This window comes from Triticum aestivum, chromosome 5B, assembly GCF_018294505.1.
Source record: "Triticum aestivum cultivar Chinese Spring chromosome 5B, IWGSC CS RefSeq v2.1, whole genome shotgun sequence".
NCBI lineage: Eukaryota > Viridiplantae > Streptophyta > Magnoliopsida > Poales > Poaceae > Triticum > Triticum aestivum.
Window position 1 is genome coordinate 94966337 of NC_057807.1, and position 6425 is coordinate 94972761.

The following is a 6425-nucleotide window of genomic DNA, read 5'->3' on the forward strand; positions in this document are numbered from 1 at the left end:
TAATCAAGCAGGAAGTAGGGTTTTACCTCCATCGAGAGGGCCCGAACCTGGGTAAACATATGTGTCCCTTGCTTCCTGTTACCATCAGCCTTCACACACAGATCGGGACCCCCTACCCAAGATCTGCCGGTTTTGACACCGACATTGGTGCTTTCATTGAGAGTTCCTCTATGACGTCGCTGCAAGGCTCGATGGCCCCTTCAATCATCATCAACGATGCTGTCCAAGGTGAGACTTTCCTCCCCGGACAAATCTTCGTGTTCGGCGGCTTCGCACTGCGGACCAATTCGCTTGGCCATCCGGAGCAGATCGCGCAGGAGCGCCGAACACTCATGATGAGCACGGCTTAGACCTGCTGTCATACGATGCACGGGATATCACCCCGGCAGAAGCCTCAGATCTAAATCCGGGGCAGGTTGCGTTACCTAATGACGGAGGGCTGGACCCCGCCCTGTAGGCTGTACCCTCATCGGCAATGGAGCCGAACACAGGCCCCACTTCTGGGAAAGCCTGTGACTCCGGACCCCCGGATTCATATCCGGTTGTAGGTTCCAGTCCGCGCGTTTCCGAGCCAGTCGAGCCAGGTTGGGCTCCGGTAGCGGAATTCACCACTGTGGATATCTTCCAGCACTCGCCTTTGGCGACATGCTGAACTCATTAAAAACTCTCTCCTTGACAGAAAATTCCGGGCCGAACCATGTCCGGCTCGAGTGGGAAGCAGGCGACGAAGAAATTCGTTACCCACCCACCACCCACTTCATAGCCACGGTTGATGATTTAACCGACGCGCTTGACTTCGACTCCGAAGGCATCGACGGTATGGACGACGACGCAGGAGAAGATTCAGAATCTATGGGGTGCTGGCCTTCCGCCTCGTCACATGACATATACATGGTGGATACGCCCAAGGAGGACGACGGTGACAATCCGGAAGATAAAACCCCCGGGAAAAAGCCAAAGCGACGGCGCAGACGCCGTTCCAAGTCTAGCAACAGTAAAAATATCAGCAAGAGCGCCAGAAGGACCGATACTCCGGTCAACCCCGAAGGCAACAACGACCATACAGAACCAGCGATGGAGCAGGACGAACCAGGTCATGCCGAACACAGTTCGGAGCAGACGCCCGAAGACAATGATCCAGAGGGACGAGTTCATCAAGCCGGCCCAGGACAAGAAGACAGTCCGGACAACGACGCATTCATCATCCCGGAAGAACGCGTGGAATGAGAAAACCTCCATAGGAAGCTTATGGCCACAGCTAGAAGTCTGAAGAAGCAGAAGTAACGGCTTAAAGCCGCACAGGAAATGCTCAACCACAGATGGAACAAAGTGCTAGACACTGAAGAAAGATATGGCGACGACCGCCATACAAAGAGCTACCCAAAACGTAAGCTACTGCCAGAATTCGACGACGAGGCCGTTCCACCAAAGAGTAACACGACCAGGAGGCTAGACATACCACTCCATAACCACAACAAAGCAGCTACAGACGCCGCACACGACCTACGTGAGCACCTGGATAAGAAAGCTGGCGCAACTAGGTACATCTATGGATCTAGAGGACACACGCCGACGAGGGACTATGGTCACCAAAACGATTACAACAACCAAATACCAGTTCGGAATAAACACCAAACACAACAACAGCCGACGGCATGCCACAGTACGTCCAGATACAGAGGGGCTGCTCACCCCCTGTGCTTTACCGAAGAGGTACTGGACCACGAATTCCCACAGGGCTTTAAACCTGTGAACATAGAGGCATACAACGGAACGACAGACCCAGGGGTCTGGATTGAGGACTTTATCCTACATATACATATGGCTCGTGGGGACGACCTCCACGCCATCAAATACCTTCCCCTCAAACTAAAGGGACCAGCTAGACACTGGTTGAAAAGCCTCCCCGAAAATTCAATTGGGAGTTGGGAGGAACTTGAAGACGCTTTCAAGGACAATTTTCAAGGGACTTATGTCCGGCCTCCGGATGCTGACGATTTAAGTCACATAGTCCAACAGCCCGGAGAGTCCGCCCGCAAGCTTTGGAACAGATTCCTCACTAAGAAGAATCAAATTTGTTGATTGTCCGGATGCTGAAGCCTTAGCGGCATTCAAACACAGCATCTGTGACGAGTGGCTCACCAGACACCTGGGCCAAGAAAAGCCAAGGACAATGGCAGCCCTAACAAGCCTTATGACCCGCTTTTGCACGGGAGAAGATAGCTGGCTAGCCCGTAAAGGCACCAGCGACCCCAGCACATCCGAAATAAGCGATGGCAACGGGAAACCACGATGTAATAAAAATAAACGCCAAAACAAGGAAAAGAGCCCGGATAACACAACGGTTAATGCCGGATTCAGGGGCTCTCGACCTAACCAGCAAAATAAGCCATCTAAAGGCAGTAAAGAGGGACCGTCCGGTCTGAATAGAGTCCTAGACAGACTGTGCCAAATCCATGGCACCCCTGACAAGCCTGCAAACCACACGCACAGAGAGTGCTGGGTCTTCAAGCAGGCTGGCAAATTGAATGCCGAACACAACGGAAGGGAAACACCAAGTGAGGACAAGGATGAACCTCGCCAGCCGAACACTGGGGGACAGAAAAAATTCCCGCCAGAGGTTAAAACAGCAAACATGATCCACGCGACTCGTACATCCATGAGAAGGCACGAGAGCGCGCATAGAGATGCGCACAATATATAGCCCATCATACCCTCACTTAACTACTAGATGTCTTATCCGATCACTTTCGATCACTTGGACGGACGAACTCGTATTCGGCGTGGAGGATCAAAGGCCTTGGTGCTTGACCCAATAATCGACGGATACCATCTCACCCGGGTCCTCATGAGCGGCGGCAGTAGTGTCAATTTAATATACGAGGACATTGTCCGCGGGATGGGGATAAACCCATCCAGAATCAGCCAAAGCAACACCACCTTTGAAGGGGTGATACCAGGCGTTGAAGCCTGCAGCAGGGGCTCCGTCATACTGGAGGTAACATTCGGCACTCCAGGCAACTCCTGAAGCGAAGAACTACTCTTCATCATTGCACCCTTCCAAAGCGACTATCACGCAGTGCTCAGAAGAACGGCCTTCGCCCGCTTCAACGCATTGCCGCACTATGGCTACCTTACACTCAAGATGCCCGGTCCAGGTGGCGTCATCACCGTCAGCGGAATAACAGAGCGCCCTTCACGCACAGAGGAACACGCGACGACCCTAGCGGCCGGACTATAAGTGACCTCTAATATCAAAAAAATTATATCTGGTCGTTAAGACCACAGACACGGTTAGACAAGTCCGGTAGCCCAGATTGAACCAGGGCACCGTATATGTAATCCTATAGCGGATACCAGGGGCTATAAATACTTAATAAAGCCCCACACTTGGCTCAACATTATTGGCAGGCCAGCACCTTACACTTTTACTATCCATCGCATACTTACGTTGTAATCTCCTATGAGTTATATTTTCCACAAACAACGTTCGTGCGATACCCTTCCAGGATACGGCACAACGGAGACAAAGGCCCAGACGTGCAGCAGGGTCCCGTTCAACAGGTTTATGTTTAGATTAAGCCCATGTGTAAACCTTTTCTATTGCCTCTTGTTGATTAAACCATCCCATGGGTTCCATACCCACAGAGGACACTGCCGTTTTTGGCATTTCGCCACGACAGAATAACGCACGTACCTGGAAACACAGGGTTTATAATGAATGAGCATTCTTGAGCCCATCATCTGTTATAAAGTCCGAATACCTTCGGGAGTGTTTGGCATCACGGGTTTGGCCGTATATGCATCAGCTCTGAATCATGTCTTTGGTCAAATGTTGGGTTAGCCCGGCTCCTGGGTTTGCCGCCTTACGTTCAGTTATTATCGGCTAAGGTGGCCAAAGGAGAACTACTGCGATTGTGCCCTGGTTATTCCGGACAAGCACCTCAGTAGAGAAAGCCGAAAACTGACTTTCATGATACAGCGAGAGACTGATCAACCACTCGAAGACTCACCGGAATCTTTAGGATTCCTCGGCATTAACAAAGGGCCATTTCCCGGTCATGTACATACGCGCCCGTATTCGGATGCACGCGAAAGTACCAAGGGCTACATAGTAGCCCCAATGTTAGACTCCCACAACTAATCAAAAGTGTTACATCTATATAGTCCGGTTGCCTAGTTTGACGTGCGATCACCTCCTTAATGGACCAAGACGTTGGATCAAGTGTGATTGAGCATATTTTTTTGCGAACACCCCTGCATTGTATGCATGGGGGCTGAAGCCAACGATTGCTAACTTTCGGATTACATATTTATATATACATATATATAAACGGCCGCACAGGGGACATAATCATATTCTCAGGCAAATAATATAAATATAGCCTCATAATCAAAATAACCATTGTTTTTACAATGATTTCGTTCACCATTCGAACAAGACATTCTTCGAGCACTGCGCCTCTATTAGGCGGGCACCTTCTGTGACCTACGCCAAGTAGTGCTCGGCCGAATATTGGCCCCCCACCGGATCCTGGGCCGCTATAATGGTGGCATCCATATCCGTCCAATAGGCTTTAACGTGGGCAAGAGCCATCCGTGCACCCTCTATACACGCCGACCTCCTCATGGCATCGATCTGAGGCATGGCCCTAAGGAACTGTTGCACCAAACCAAAGTAACTGTCCGGCTTAGGCCCCTTTGGCCAAACATGGTCTATTACAGACCGCATTGCAAGCCCGGACAGCCTGTGAAGCTCCGCTACAGAAGCCATCTTGTCACTTAACGGCAGCGGGCGGGTGGGAGCATGGAATTGCGACCAGAAAAGCTTCTCCACTTCCTTGTCACCTTGATCTTTGAAGAAGTCGGCAGCGTCAGCCGTACTCTTCGCCAAATCCGCATATGCGTCCGCAGAACTCCAGCGTCCATCCAGCAGAGCGTACTTCGGATCAAAAAAATTCGTCCGCAGCAAATAGGAGCCCCCAGCCGCGTTTTTACCGGCTTGTTCAAGCTCCTCCCACGCACCCCTGAGCTCGGTCCAGATTTCCTTCGTGGCATTCAGTTCCTTGTTCAGTTCGGCCGAATTATCCTCATGTTCCTTTTTAAGGAGCTCATACCGGTCAGCGGCATTTTTAACTCAATAGCCATTTCGGCTATCTTTTCCTTGCTTCGGCGATGAGCAGCCTGTTCGGCCCTCAATTCCTCGGCCGCCTTTAGGGCAGCCGCATTGCTCACCCGAGCTTGTTCCTTCGCTCGAGCAAGTTCCGCCCTCAGGGCCTCCACGGCAGCAGCACCATCTGCAGTCCAAACATATTACATCAATATCATGCCACCTTCATATTTTCCTATACAAGGGAAGGCCTGACACGTACCTTGTGATTTGTCCAGCCGCTCATTCACCAGCGTGATATCAGCATCAATCGATCCAATTTGCCTCGCTAGTTCGGCAACTTCAACGCACTGGCCGACGTCCGGACCCACAAGTACCTGCACATATTTACAGCACAATCATTGGTTTATGATCCCCCGTTTGCCGCCTACGGCGGGCAACCAGAGTCTCTGGGGCTACTATCTATATGGAGCACACCTAGCGCGTGCTTCACAGCCAAAGAAATAGTGTATTCTTCATTACATACCTCAAAGCCTCTAAGCAGGCTGGTGAATGCTTCATTCAAACCGCTTGTAGCGGATGAAATCTTCTTGAGCACCACGCTCATTAATGAGCGGTGCTCCTCCGAGAGCGCAGCTCGCTCCAGTAAGCCCGTCAGTACATCCGGCCAGACATTGAACTGTGTCGGACCCTTCCCATCACCCCCCATGTGAGCCAAGCGCTTCGGACTCAGGGCGGCTGACGTATTGGCTTCCGGCTTTGGCAGATCCGGACTCCTCCATGACGACACCTCGGTGTCGCCCGCTTCATGAATTGGAGAGGTGGGTGGGGTCTCGCTCTCCATCATCTCCGGAGGAAGGTCCCCCGAAGACGAACCCTGTTGAGAAGAGCTGCTGGCCGGACTGCAAAAGTTGAATCCTGGTTATTGATCTAGGAGAAACACAGTACCTTCGGATTGTAGATTGACTTACAGCTTGGTGGAGGGCTAGCCCGTTGTAGGGCATGATGTGGTGAGGGTGCCCGTCGGGGCAAGGCCCCTTGGGGATGTCTTTTTCCCTGGTTTGGGCATCTCCGCCTCCAAGTTTTCGGAGGCTGCCCTCTTCTTCCCGCGCGGGGAGGAGGCCTTAGCATCCCTTTCCCGACTATCCTCCTTAAGGGAGGTAGCAATTCCCCCGGTTCGGATGTGTAGCGTGTGGAGTTCGGTTTCTTCATTCTTCCCCTTGTCTTTCCCCGAGGGCATCCTGCTGAGTACTCGGTCAAGCATCTTGGCCATGATGGGACCAGGCGAACCTTCGGGAAGTGGCACCGGACACCT